Source organism: Bos grunniens, chromosome 12 (assembly GCF_055505025.1).
Source record: "Bos grunniens cultivar Pamir isolate PY7600 chromosome 12, Bosgru_T2T1.0, whole genome shotgun sequence".
In the NCBI taxonomy this organism is placed as follows: domain Eukaryota; kingdom Metazoa; phylum Chordata; class Mammalia; order Artiodactyla; family Bovidae; genus Bos; species Bos grunniens.
Genome location: NC_141176.1, coordinates 45,707,303 through 45,721,102, shown reverse-complemented (window position 1 = coordinate 45,721,102; position 13,800 = coordinate 45,707,303).

Genomic DNA, 13,800 nt, shown 5'->3' with positions numbered 1-13,800 from the left:
TAATCTGTGAAAAACTAAGTTGTTACACACAACTTAGTTAAAACTAAGCTGTTACACTCTACCCGACATTTTAATATTCTGTCACTTGTCTACTGGACTATAAACTCCCAGAGAGCAGGAAATAATGCTCTTCATCTTGGCATATCCAGGAACTCTACTGTATCAGAATACTCAACAAGTGCCTGTTGAATGTTATGGAACAGAGCAGAATTCCCTGTACAAAGTAGGAGGCTATCTTCCCCTGACCTCTTGTTTGAAAGAAATAATACAATGTCCCAGGTTTCATTCATTAGTGACAAATGCTGCCTTGTTTTCTAAGAAATTAATTGTATCCTTATGCAAGTTGAACTCCTGGCAGATTTTCCTGGTAAGAACTCACAACTTATGTATGTATATAATCCTTCCCGCTAAGAGACCTTGTTTAAATTCACATCATGTAATAGATATGGAACCTTATATCATTTAACCTTCTCAAAATATTATACTGTAGTGAAAGCAAAGGTCAACTTGTTTTGCTGAGTTGCAAAATTAAGCCATTGCACAGACTTTTAAAAAATGTCATACATTAGATTAATATATGATAAACCCATTATATAAATATGATTTATTTTGGCTGAGAACATTTTATTTTGATTACATATATTTATAGTAATACTAAAGATCTAAATATTATATCACATTAATATTAAAAATTAAGCAAATTTCCAGAAATTTAAAGCTGGTAAAGCTTGGTTGAAGAGAGCAGAAGAAAATTACTCAGGTGGGCAGTAAGGTTTATGTAAATATATTTTATAAACCTTATAATATCTGAAGATATTTAGATATAATATTCTTGGATAATAAAATTTGCTTTTGATATTTTATAGAATTGGATTTTCATAGAAATATAAAGTTAGCTTCTATTTGGGTTATTTTTTATTTTATTTTTTTTAAATTTGGTCTTTTGCATATCTTTTTTCCCTCAGATATTAGAATCCCATGAAGTTTTAGTTGTTTATGGATATGAATTACTTGCATTGATTTTGACAAAGTTAAATAGTTCCATTTTCCTGAATCTTTGGGACCCTTTTAAATTCAGGAAGAATTTTCCGTGTTATGGATTTGCTCTTTTTCTATTTACTCTACTTTTTTAAATCAGAAATATTGTTTTACCTGGATCCAAATCTATTTTTTCTCATAATTTTTATATCTGTCTTTTTCTTTTGGGCTATTTGAATTCTTAAGTATTAATATTTCTCAAATGTGAACTGTGCATCCATGGTCTTCTACATTATATAGTTTGCATTATAAATATGCATAGTTCATACAGTATTTAACCATATTGTGTAATATTTCTTTATCTAAACTGATTGTTTCTTCTGAGGGTTTTGTTATTGTTGTTTTTATTTGGTCTGGTTTGGAATTTTTTTTTAAATTTCATCTTGCTACTTCCTCTGATTTTAAATGTCCTTCAATTTTTTTTCCCCCCACAGCATTCCTTTGATGTGTTATGGAAATTTTGTATAGGATTTTGTTTTTAACACTGCTTTGACTTGATCTAATTTTCTTCTCAACTATATGCAGATGACACCACCCTTATTGTAGAAAGTGAAGAAGAACTAAAAGCCTCTTGATGAAGGTGAAAGAGGAGAATGAAAAAGTTGGCTTAAAACTCAGCATTCAGAAAACAAAGATCATGGCATCTGGTCCCATCACTTCATGGGAAATAGATGGGGAAACAGTGGAAACAGTGTCAGACTTTATTTTTGGGGGCTCCAAAATCACTGCAGATGGTAACTGCAGCCATTAAATTAAAAGACACTTACTCCTTGGAAGGAAAGTTATGACCAACCTACATAGCATATTGAAAAGCAGAGGCATTACTTTGCCAACAAAGGTCCATCTAGTCAAGGCCACAGTTTTTCCAGTGGTCATGTATGGATGTGAGAGTTGGACTGTGAAGAAAGCTGAGTGCCGAAGAATTGATGCTTTTGAACTGTGGTGTTGGAGAAGACTCTTGAGAGTCCCTTGGAGTGCAAGGAGATCCAACCAGTCCATTCTGAAGGAGATCAGTCCTGGGATTTCTTTGGAAGGAATGATGCTAAAGCTGAAACTCCAGTGCTTTGGCCACCTGATAGGAAGAGTTGACTCATTGGAAAGACTCTGATGCTGGGAGGGATTGGGGGCAAGAGGAGAAGGGGACGACAGAGGATGAGATGGCTGGATGGCATCACTGACTCGATGGACGTGAGTGTGAGTGAACTCCGGGAGTTGGTGATGGACAGGGAGGCTTGGTGTGCTGCGATTTATGGGGTCGCAAAGAGTTGGACACGACTGAGTGACTGAACTGGACTGAACTGATACATAAGAAAAGGCTTTGTATATTGCCCTAAACCCCATTCCCTATTCTGGGACCCTTGTGGGTATTTTCTCAAATTTTAAGAAGTTAGGAGCCTATAAAAAACCTCAAGAAGGACCCTTGGTAAATGAAACAGGAAATCTTCCAAATTCACTGAACATTCTCTGACTGTGAGAAGTATACTGACTATTCTCAAGAATGCTAGGAGGTTTATAACATAATTATTATAATAATTAAACCAACCAGTACAATTTATAAGCACCAGGTGAATACTCATACTGACTATAATCCACTAATGAGCCTTAAAACTAGGTGATATTATTCATAGTACTGGTATTTGTGTTAATGAATGTTATGGATAGGAGAAATAGAGATGGATTTAAGTTAAACTTGTCACATACTGATTTTGATGGGAGAAAAGAAAAGGATAGTCAAGTAATAATGGGAAAAAATGCTTTTAAATGAGTAAGCATGTGGTGAAATTGTATAGCTGAACAACTTTCAGCATTCATTTCAAAATATTTATATCTGAGAAATTTTAAATTAAAAACCATTAATAAAACTAAATACTTCCTGATTTGGTGATATGTCTGTAAAACTTAATCTGAAATAATATTTATATAAATTAAAATTCAAAACTTGATCAGCTTATGCAATTTTATTTCTCTTACATTGACAGAAGTAAGTAAACATTTATATAGTAAAATTGCACTTAAATTACTGCTATTAGGAAAACAAAAACTTTTTTTTTTTTGCCATTTCACCTGATAAATTTTTAATAGAAGTCTTATATATAAACATTTTTGGAATTTCAGTTTATCTTGCATACTATATGGACATATCCTATGTATTTCTGTTTAATAGTGTTTGTTCCTTATATTTAGATTGCTTTAAAATAAGGTAAGACTGTTAAATAGAGCAGGATTATGCTGCATTAGTGAAATATAACATTTCTTTGTCTGGATTACAATATGCCTTTCCTCAACTTTCATCAAAGTTAAATAATTATTCAAGAACATATAATTAGCTTGTTTTAATCTTATCATTTTCAGATACCTGCTAAAGTAATTAGCTTTCTCTTCTTTTTAGTTAAAAGATTGCTAAGGAATCAATGCACAATACATCATTTTCTATTCTGCAACTCCAATTACCTTGAGCCTCAGTGTAAATTTATTGATTTCTCTTAGTAGTACATTATCATCAGTTATTCACAGCATGGTGGTTATTAATTAGCCATAGAAATACAGATTCGTTTGTGTATAGTTATTTTAATTTTCTTTCTAGAACATATGCGATAGTACAGTACTTACTAGTGGCACTTAGAATTTAAGACGGAGAAGGCAGTGGCACCCCACTCCAGTACTCTTGCCTGGAAAATCCCACGGACAGAGGAGCCTGGTAGGCTGCAGTCCATGGGTTCCCTAAGAGTCGGACACGACTGAGCAACTTCTCTTTCACTTCTCACTTTCATGCATTGGAGAAGGAAATGGCAACCCACTCCAGTGTTCTTGCCTGGAGAATCCCAGAAACGGGGGAGCCTGGTGGGCTGCGGTCTATGGGGTCGCAAAGAGTCAGACACGATTGAAGTGACTTAGCAGCAGCAGCAGCAGCAGCAGCAGAATTTAACAACACAGTTTTTTTCTCGTTCCCATAGTTTCCTATTGTTCTTTTCAGATGCATCATAAACTTAAAGTTAGAAAAGAAAAAAAAAAAAAAACAAGAAAGGAAGAAATAAAGGATAAAAACCTTATGTAAATGACTAGAAAGTTAGAAAAAAGTTATAAAAAGTTCAGGTATTCTGGACTTTATTCTCAATTAAACAGATTTTTGCTTATGATCAAGAAATATGAAGCAAGTGCACTAACTACCTCTTTATAATATTAGTTTTTACAACATTATATTACATAGAAATTATAAAGTTGAAGTAAATATAACTTGATATAATGAAGGAATATTCTTTTTTGCTTTTTTGTGTAGCTTTCTTACCTATTAGATTGAAACTTTCTGGATGACAAAAGTGAGTGTCCGACTCTGTGCGACCCCACGGACTGCAGCCTACCAGGCTCCTCTGTCCAAGGGATTCTCCAGGCAAGACTACTGGAGTGGCTTGCCATACCCTTCTCCAGGATATCTTCCTGACCCAGGGATTGAACCTGAGTCTGTTATGTCTCTTGCATTGGCAGCGGATTCTTTATCACTAATGCCGCCTGGGAAACCCAGATGTTCTAAATACAGTGCACTTAGTAGAAGTTACAGAAACAAGGCCAAGAGTAGAATGCCACTCTTACTTTTCATCTATTGGCTTGTTTGTTTTTTTGCCTGTTTATTTATTTATCAGTCAGGTTTCTGTGTTCATGTCCTCAAATTCATCAATATTTTCTGTTAAGTGATTTTCTCTTTTGAGGAATTTGAGGATACTTAAATAAAGCATCCCTCACTCCAAGGTTATATATATAGTCTACTCTGTGTCTTCAAAAATATTTTTAGTTTTATTTTAATCTTTGTTTTCTTTTTAATATTTATTTTTAAAACAATTAAAATTTTGAATTTTTTTATACATTGTTTGGTCTTTTCTTACCATTTATTCAGTTTTTTTTTATTTTCTGACATTAAAGATGCATAGTTTTTGCCAAAGAAGTCTTAGACCTTGCTTATTTGATTTATCCTTAGATACTTTATTGATCTTGTTGATATATCATATCTGGAATATGTTTGTACAGTAGGTGTTGTAATTTGTATAATATGTATTACATAATTCTTACTGTTTTTAGTAAATTTGGGGGAAGGGGAAGAAAGCAAAATAGATTTATTCTACTTTTCGATTCTTTCATTTTCATCTAAATGTGAATTTTAAATTCATTAAACATTTATTGAATAACATAATTGCATACACATATCATAAATTGAAATTCATATTGTTCCAATAAACTGCAGAGTTAGTATTTCAACGCTGAAAGTTGTATACAGCTTCAACAGACAGTCTTGATGGAATTAAGCTTACATATTAGAAATGTTAATATTAGCCTTAACAATGCCTATATATTTTCTACATTGGTTTTCATTTAGTTTACTAAGAAAAATAAGTTCCTTGTAGGTTGCTTTGAAGGCCAACATGCTCAATATTCTTTTACATACATCATTACTTATTCTAATGATCTTGAATAGGATTTTTATTTCCCCTGCCATTTAAAACACTATTGGAAGTCCCATTTAATGAGTAAATACAGATATACTCAGACATTACTTAGCACAGGCTGAATTTGTTTGTTTTATATTTTCTTTTAATCAAAGTATATTTGATTTACAATATTATATAAATTTCAGATATACAGAATAGTGACTCAGTATTTTATCATTTAGGCTGATGTTTCCACCATTTTCCTAGTTAGAGATTTTAAATCTTTGATCATTTTTCTATTATTTCTCTTGTTTTCCAAACTCTATGATTATCCTTTTATTAATAACGTTTACCTTTGTTGCATTCTTCACAATCATAACCCCAGATCTCTATTTACATTAGCCTAATGTCACTTAATTGATATCCCTGACCCTAGTGATTATAGCTGCAATCTAGCTTTGCTACCACTGAAAATTCACTTCCATAAGGGAAGGTTAGATCAAGGCTGCCCCTTCTTTTAAAGGTTGAATGGCTTTGCACTCTCAAATATTTAGCCTGGCATTTATGGTCCTTTACGATTTGGCTTAACCTACCTTTATTTTGTTCTCTCTGAGTAGCTAAGTTCCTTTCCATAGTCCATAGGCATAGTCAACCCTTCATCCATTAAAGGTTTCTTATCACTTTTTATTTTCCCTAAATTTCCACAGTTTTTCATTATCATGCCTTTGTCTTTGCTTTTAGTGGTGTGTAAAACGTCTTTTCACTACATTCCAAACTTGCTAACCCTTGTAGGAGACCTACATTATTTGCCTGCCTGCCCAATATCTTGGTTTCATTATACCGCTCAGATATACCATGGGAAACCTCTAATTCCTCAGTTCCTGTCCATTAAAGTTCAGTGGAACTCATTCTACCCTTGGTTCCGGGAGTTGCTACAAACTCTATGAATGGTAATTCATCAATCACCTTCATTTTGCCAAAGTGATTGGTTCATATATGGAGCCATGACACAATTAGAATTAAGCCTGCATATTTTCTGAAGAAAAAAGAGAATTTCTTAACTTTCTGAACTTCTCTCAGAGTTAAAGCAGCAAGAAGAAAGCAGAATAAAAGTACGGAGAGTGAGGAAGAGAGGTGGAAGAGGAAGAGAAGGGGAGCAGAGAGGAGAAAGAAAATATATAACATCTGATGAGTCCCTGATTCCAGTTATTTCCATAGACTTTCACTTATTAAAGAATACCCCGCTTTTTCACTTGAGGTGATGTAAGTTGGTTGAAATTTCTTAAACTTTGAACAAAACTAAAAGAGGGACATTCTATCACTGAAAATCCACATAATGAATATTAAAATTCTTAGTAACTGATTTTGTAGAATTTCAGTTTTTGAATTGAAAAAAATTGGATTCATTTTTAAATTATTAATAATTCAGATTAAAGTAAGAATTGGAAGATTATTTTTCCTTATGTTACATGTGCTATTTGTAAAAATAAGTACATTTATTATTATAAATAAATGTATTTATTATAATATTTGTGTGTATTTGTATTTTATTAAAATGTTTATGTGTATTATCCATGTGAAGTATTTTTATACAAACATATTTTATATAATTTGTGTGAATATAATGTATCTGAGCATTCAGATTTTAAACACTACAGGCCATTTTGTTTTTAAACAACAAATATAAAGGTTGTAGAACTAACGAGGCTAATAATTAAATTTAGCCTATAGGACAGGAGAATAAAGCACTATATCAAAAGGACATATGCTTAGCCTCTGATGACCAGCACCACCAAATTATGTGTTTCTTTACTTCTATTTCTTATGTGACTCATTCTTGTTATGATAAGGCTGTGGAACTTTTTTTTTGGAAGTGACTACCTTATCATGTTGGGAACTTTTGTTCCTCCCTTTCCCTTAAACAAATCTTTTCTGTGTTGGACAATAAAGTCCATTTTCTAATAAAGCTGATAGGAGCCTGGCCTGTGAGTTTTGTTCTTTGTCTTTTGCTGTGTCAATTCAGACAATTAAGATGAAAAGCACATTTACATGAAAGTAGAAAATTGAGATTACAGAAAGCAATGTTAGTTTTAGTTATCTTAGTAATATTCTAAATTTCATTTGCACTAGTTGTCAAAAATAGAGTGAGTTCAAAGGATTTTCTTTCACCTGAAAGTAAGGTTGATTTGTTTAAGAGACAGGAACAGCATAATTGATGGAACCTGTGGCCCTGCTATCTATCTTGTATGGTTGCATGATTTTGTGGGGTTTATATGGTATGAGTGGCTGTTTTTTAGTGTGTTTGAGGTGGTAGGGCTCAGGGAAAATAGCAGGGGATGTGAGAAAGAATGAAAAAATTATTGAAACAATATATAATCCCAATAGAATTAATACTCTTAGTTTGTTTCCAAACTAGCTTCCATCTGCCTTATTTATTATAAAAGGTCTGTGCTTTCATTGTGAAGTGATTCTGCATTGGGTATTCTAATCATACTTGTTATTTATTTAAAAGATATCTTCTGATATATATGTGCAAACACACATGTATATATGCGTATTATATACACAAAAACACATATTTCCTATTTCTCTGTGTATATATATATATATATATGGAATTAATATATATATATACACACACATGCACATATACTATGTGTAGATTATATGTATAATAAGTGTAGCTTTGCCTATGGAAATAAAAACTGTATATATTAACACATTTCCCCAAGAAAAAAAATAGTATTATACAACAATTTTCCTTTGTTGTCATAAAAATTGATGTAGCAAAGACCAGAAATGTCAAACTGGTTTCAAATCATGTTTTAACTGTAAATGATTATTAGGAGTTTCCCAAAACCTTGGATTGGAGATTTTGAGTCCTTGTTCTAGTTAATACTCTGTATCTGAGAGATATAAAGCACTGGCTTATATGCTTTCCCTCACCTGTCAAGAGAAATAGATATTAAGGAATTGTTAATTTTTTTCATATTTTAAAAATCATTTACATTTTGTTTAGCACTTAGCATAAGTTTAACATGCATATGAAATTCACCGCAGAGTATTTATAATTTACAAGTATTTCTCACAGGTATTAAATGTCTATGACTTTTGAAGTTGGAATCATTATTCTTCCATCCTTCAGTCTTTACATGTCTCCATTCAAATGGCAAACCCTCATGCATCTAGGTATGTAGCTCATAAATCTAGGTCATCAATCTTGACTTCTCCCACTCTGTGCCTCTCTGATCATATTAAAACTGGGGCACATAGATGAAACCTCTAAATCAAGATCCATAAATGTAGAGATGCCACCTTACCAAAGACTCAGATCACTAGTCAATCAACACTGTAGTTCCATCAATGACTATTTGCATTTGAATTAAAATATATTTGTCATTTTTATTTCAAACATTTATCATCTATATTCAGCCATTTCTAACTCATCTCCAAATGACCTCATTCAGGTATCTGTACAGGGTTTTGGTGGTTCAACTTTCTCACTAATATGTTTGACTTCAGTCCCGTTGTTTGTCTATGCTAATCTCAAAAAACCACCAGACTGTACCTACCTCTTATATCTCATCCCAACCAAAGCCTTATTTCTTCACATACCATGCATGCTTCATGGTATGTGTCATCTGAGTTTTGGTTTTCTTGCCTACTTGTCTAAAATGAGTCATTCATTCATTCAAAAATATATATTGAAGAGCATTTATGTGCTGGACATGCTGTAAGGTACCAGAAATGTTAATTCTTTCACTCTCCAAAATTTTGCTTTGTAAGTTCTGTTTTTATAGTGCCACTTCACATAAGGAGACTTTTCTAGTTGTTGCCTTTCTTCCATCAAGTTGTGTAGTGTAGTATGATTATTTCATATTACACTTTGTACCATGTTGTACCATAAGCATTTTTCTTTGTGTAATTGCTATTTTCTTATATAAGACTAATATTTTACTAAGAGAACACAATGTTAAATACATATGTTAAATACAGAGTATGTTTAATTTTTTCTGAAATCTGTAATTTCTAATAATTATATGTAAGTATAAACAAAGTCATAGTATACAAATGTTACTTATTGAAACAGTGTAACATTTCAGTGATAATTGGATGCAAATCTTAGTTTTACTTATCTCTGCAACATCGGACAAGTTTCTTGACATATTACCTCAATTTTTCATTCTTAAAAATCAGTGAAAAATATTATGCAAAAAACAGACAACAACAACGGTGACATAAAATTAAGTCGTATTTTAAATTTCATGTCAGGTAAAATGAAATAGGTGTATTCTTCTTTGACTTGTAGAATATTCATATATCAAATATGGTAATAGTATATGCCATGCATATTGTACTATCAGTATCTAATAATATAAGGAACATAAAAATACTTTGCAAAATATAAAATATTACAGAAATATAATATTGCTAGATATTTTTGTTCAATATTTTAGTGGTAGTAGTAGTCGCTGTGTTGGCATCCTCTTTAGAGCCTCAGAGTATCAGATGGTCAGTGTACCACACCCCATACGCTTTGAGTGTTGGCTGCTAATGGCAGCCTTGACTGCTCCTGTCTGAAAATTTGCCTTCAGGCTGAACAAGAAAACTTTCTCTTGGAAGCTTAGACACCATCCTCCCAGCCTGCATACAATGACTGATGGACAAAGGGGAGCAAAATACAGGGTCTCCTTGCTTCAAGATGAGACGGTGAGATGAAATTCACATGTGGAGTTCCCACCCGTACTCAGTTCCTTCAGCTTCTCTATCCTGCTTTTTTCACTCATTTTATCGTGAGATCAGGCCTTGCATATAGCACATGCTTTTTAACTCTTTTCTCAGGGTCTACTTTGGGGAAACCCAACCTAAGATATGGAGAAGGCAATGGCAACCCACTCCAGTACTCTTGCCTGGAATATCCCATGGGAGGAGCCTGGTGGTCTGCAGTCCTTGGGGTCGCTAAGAGTCAGACACGACTGAGAGACTTCCCTTACACTTTTCACTTTCATGCATTGGAGAAGGAAATGGCAACCCACTCCAGTGTTCTTGCCTGGAGAATCCCAGGGACGGGGGAGCCTGGTGGGCTGCTGTCTATGGGGTCGCACAGAGTCGGACACGACTGAAGCGACTTAGCAGCAGCAGCAACCTAAGATAACGTTTTATGTTAATTAGCAGCCCTCCCCTCATCCTCCTCTATTTTCTCCTAAGCCTCTTAACCTACTTGGTAAATAAATACTGAAACAACTTCGGAGTGAGCAGAGCATCTTGGAACATCATAAAGCAAGAGAAAATGACAATGCTTTCACCTGGAGTGTCCAATATTTCAAAGTACTTTAAAAAATGATGAAAAAACAAAACTATATCTAGATGCAGGGAGATACACAGAAAACTGAAATGTTCCCTTTGGGGGAAAACCATTTTTAACCTATCTTTTAACAATTATGTGAAAAATAAAAAAAGACTTTTCATGAAAGAGGAAAAAAAACAAAAAAACCAAAAAAGACCTATTAGAGCCTATTTCTCAACCTACTTGTATTGCTTTCCTCAACATTTTGGTTATTCCTATTTAAGGATTAAAACACATACTTTACCTACTTAAATATTTTTTTCTCATCTTAAATGATTTAAAATATCTAAAAAGCAATACATACACTCAGAGAAAAAATGGCCAAAAACAATCATGAAAAATATAGCCAAGGGAAAATAGTACATGAAAAAAATATCATTCTCTCTGTAAGTTAATTCCAAAATATTTAAATGTGCCTTTCAACATGAGCAAATGACTAATCCCATTATCATAATTTATTAACCAGATCTTTTGTTCTATGTAGTAATACACTGTGTTTCCATGCTGTGTGTTTTTTATCCAGTGACCTAATTTGCTTAAAAGGAAACTCTTAAAACTCCCTTGTTGTAATGAATAAAATGTTAATGAAGAACTGCAGAGAAATCCCCTTTGCATTAGTTCCATATTCCCAGGAACATCATCATAAATTTGTTTGCCTGGTTGTGACAATGGTAGTGATGTTCCAGCTGCGCAGAAGCATAGTAATGCTAAATGGTTCTGATGGAAAAGTTAAAGATGTTCAAGGCACTGTCATTTGGGATGGACGATGGAAGTTATTTTTTGGAGGGAGTATTTGATGGATTTGGCTTTCATCCAACTTTTTTAGCATTTATTATTTGCATTGATAACTACATTACTGGAACCTTTTTTCAGAAAATTATAAATGGAAACTAGGCAGGCAGATACATTTTCAGTAGAAAATGTGAGATTTTAAGTCGATCCTTTTTCTTCCTCCATATAGCCCTCAGTAATTTCTCAGAAATGTTGGCTAAATTTTAAAAAATAATCTAAATCATGAAAAAGTTAAAAAATTTTTCTTGGTTATACTAATGATCATATTTTTCTGTCTAGACCTCTCCCCTAAATAATGAATATGCACATAGCAATTTGAATAAAATGATAGCTAAAATAAATGAAAAAATATATAGCAGTTTAAATGTTGACAAATTCATGTGAATATAGCACTGATAAAATTTTCAAGTTCAGGTAGAAAAATTGAAACTCAGTTTGAAACTTGCATGCTTGAATTGTTACATCTCTAATGTATGAAAATTAAAAAATCTTTTATTTTCTACCATGTTACAAAGATATCTGATTTTGGAAACATTAAGATCATAATGTGCTAATATCAATTTAACTTCTCTAGAAAAGATGTTTAATAATAAGCCAGTGGCTGCAATTTTACTTCTACAAAAAATACTTTGCATGTGTTTATACATTTGAAAATAAAATAAAAATTCAACATCAAACTAATATAGCAATTAAGGAAATATAATTTGTAAATCAGAAAGAAGACTACATGTAGTTAATCTCTTGTACCATATCTGTGGAGTTATTAACATGTGTAAAATGAAGTATTTTTAATATTTTTGCTTTGGGGTATAAAGTTCTAATATCTTGTCAGTTTATGTTGTCTAAATTTCTATCAACTTTTCCCTTAAACTATCAAAAGCCTGTCTCTCTTTGTTCTATACTCAGAGGATCTGTATGGTCACTGAGTTTCTACTAACTTAAAAGAAAGTATCTTGTTTATATTCACTTTGAAACAGGTGCAAGATGAGTAGCAAAGAGACTTATAGTGTAAGCAACACATTTACCTTTGTGAAATATTAGTAAAAACAAAGAACCTTGAAATATGTGAAAAATAATCATGTTAATTATTCATCAGTATATAACTTCAGTTGAGTGAAGTGCTCAGGAGAATAGGAGAAATAGAATGGCTCTAATATTGAACAATAATGTTCTATGTATGAAAATCTCCACATTTCTTTTTTTTTCTCCACATTTCTATAAACATTTTGTTAAAGACAGTTTAATTTTTCATTTACAATGGACAATCCTGTTGAATTGACAAAAGCTGTTGAAAGCAAAAGAACTAATACATATATGTATATATGCATGTGTGCTAAATTGTTTCAGTTGTGTCCAACTCTTCATGATGTTATGGACCATAGCGTACCAGGCTCCTCTGCCCATAAAATTCTCCAGGCAAATATACAGGAGTGTGTTGTCATGCCCTCCTTCAAGGGATCTTCCTGATCCAGGGATCAAACCTGAGTTTCTTACATTAGGTAAGTATTACCACAGTGGAAAGGAACAAGATTTGACTTAGAACTTCATGCAGTTCCGAACTGTGAGGCCTTCAGTTTGCACTCAAGTATAACAGACTTTAAATCCCATGTATTTTCCACTACATCATAATGCCACAATCTTAACAAATGGAGAAAGCGTTAACACATAAGACTTTAACATATCACAAGTTACTGACAATTAAATTAAATTAAAAAATTTAATTGTCAGTAACTTCCAATTGCCTCTCCTGAACAATGCTATGGGTTCTATGTTCACATAATTATATCTTTTTTCAAAATTCTAAAATTGAAACATTTGATATAATTAGTCTGAATTTCCATTTTTTTCAGATGAGAATTACCTAAAATAGAAAGTGTCCCACTCCTGTATTTATAAGACAGAAATACAATGCTACAAAGAGTGTTAAAGAACTTATGTAAAGCTGCTTGAATTTTCACACACAATAAGACACTCAGAATTTATCAATGACTATAAAATTTTGATTATAATTTTTAAAATTCAATTCAGCTTCCTGTTTTCACATCTTATCCATGTTAAAGATATCTTTAGAAGAAATCGTATATAGGAAAGCCTATAAGGAATTAAAAGCTTCATCTTTTGGTTTTACACATACATGTGCATTTAAGTGTGTGTGTGCATACACTAGAGGCAGAATAAAGAAAGCATGGGTCTTACTGACAAGGC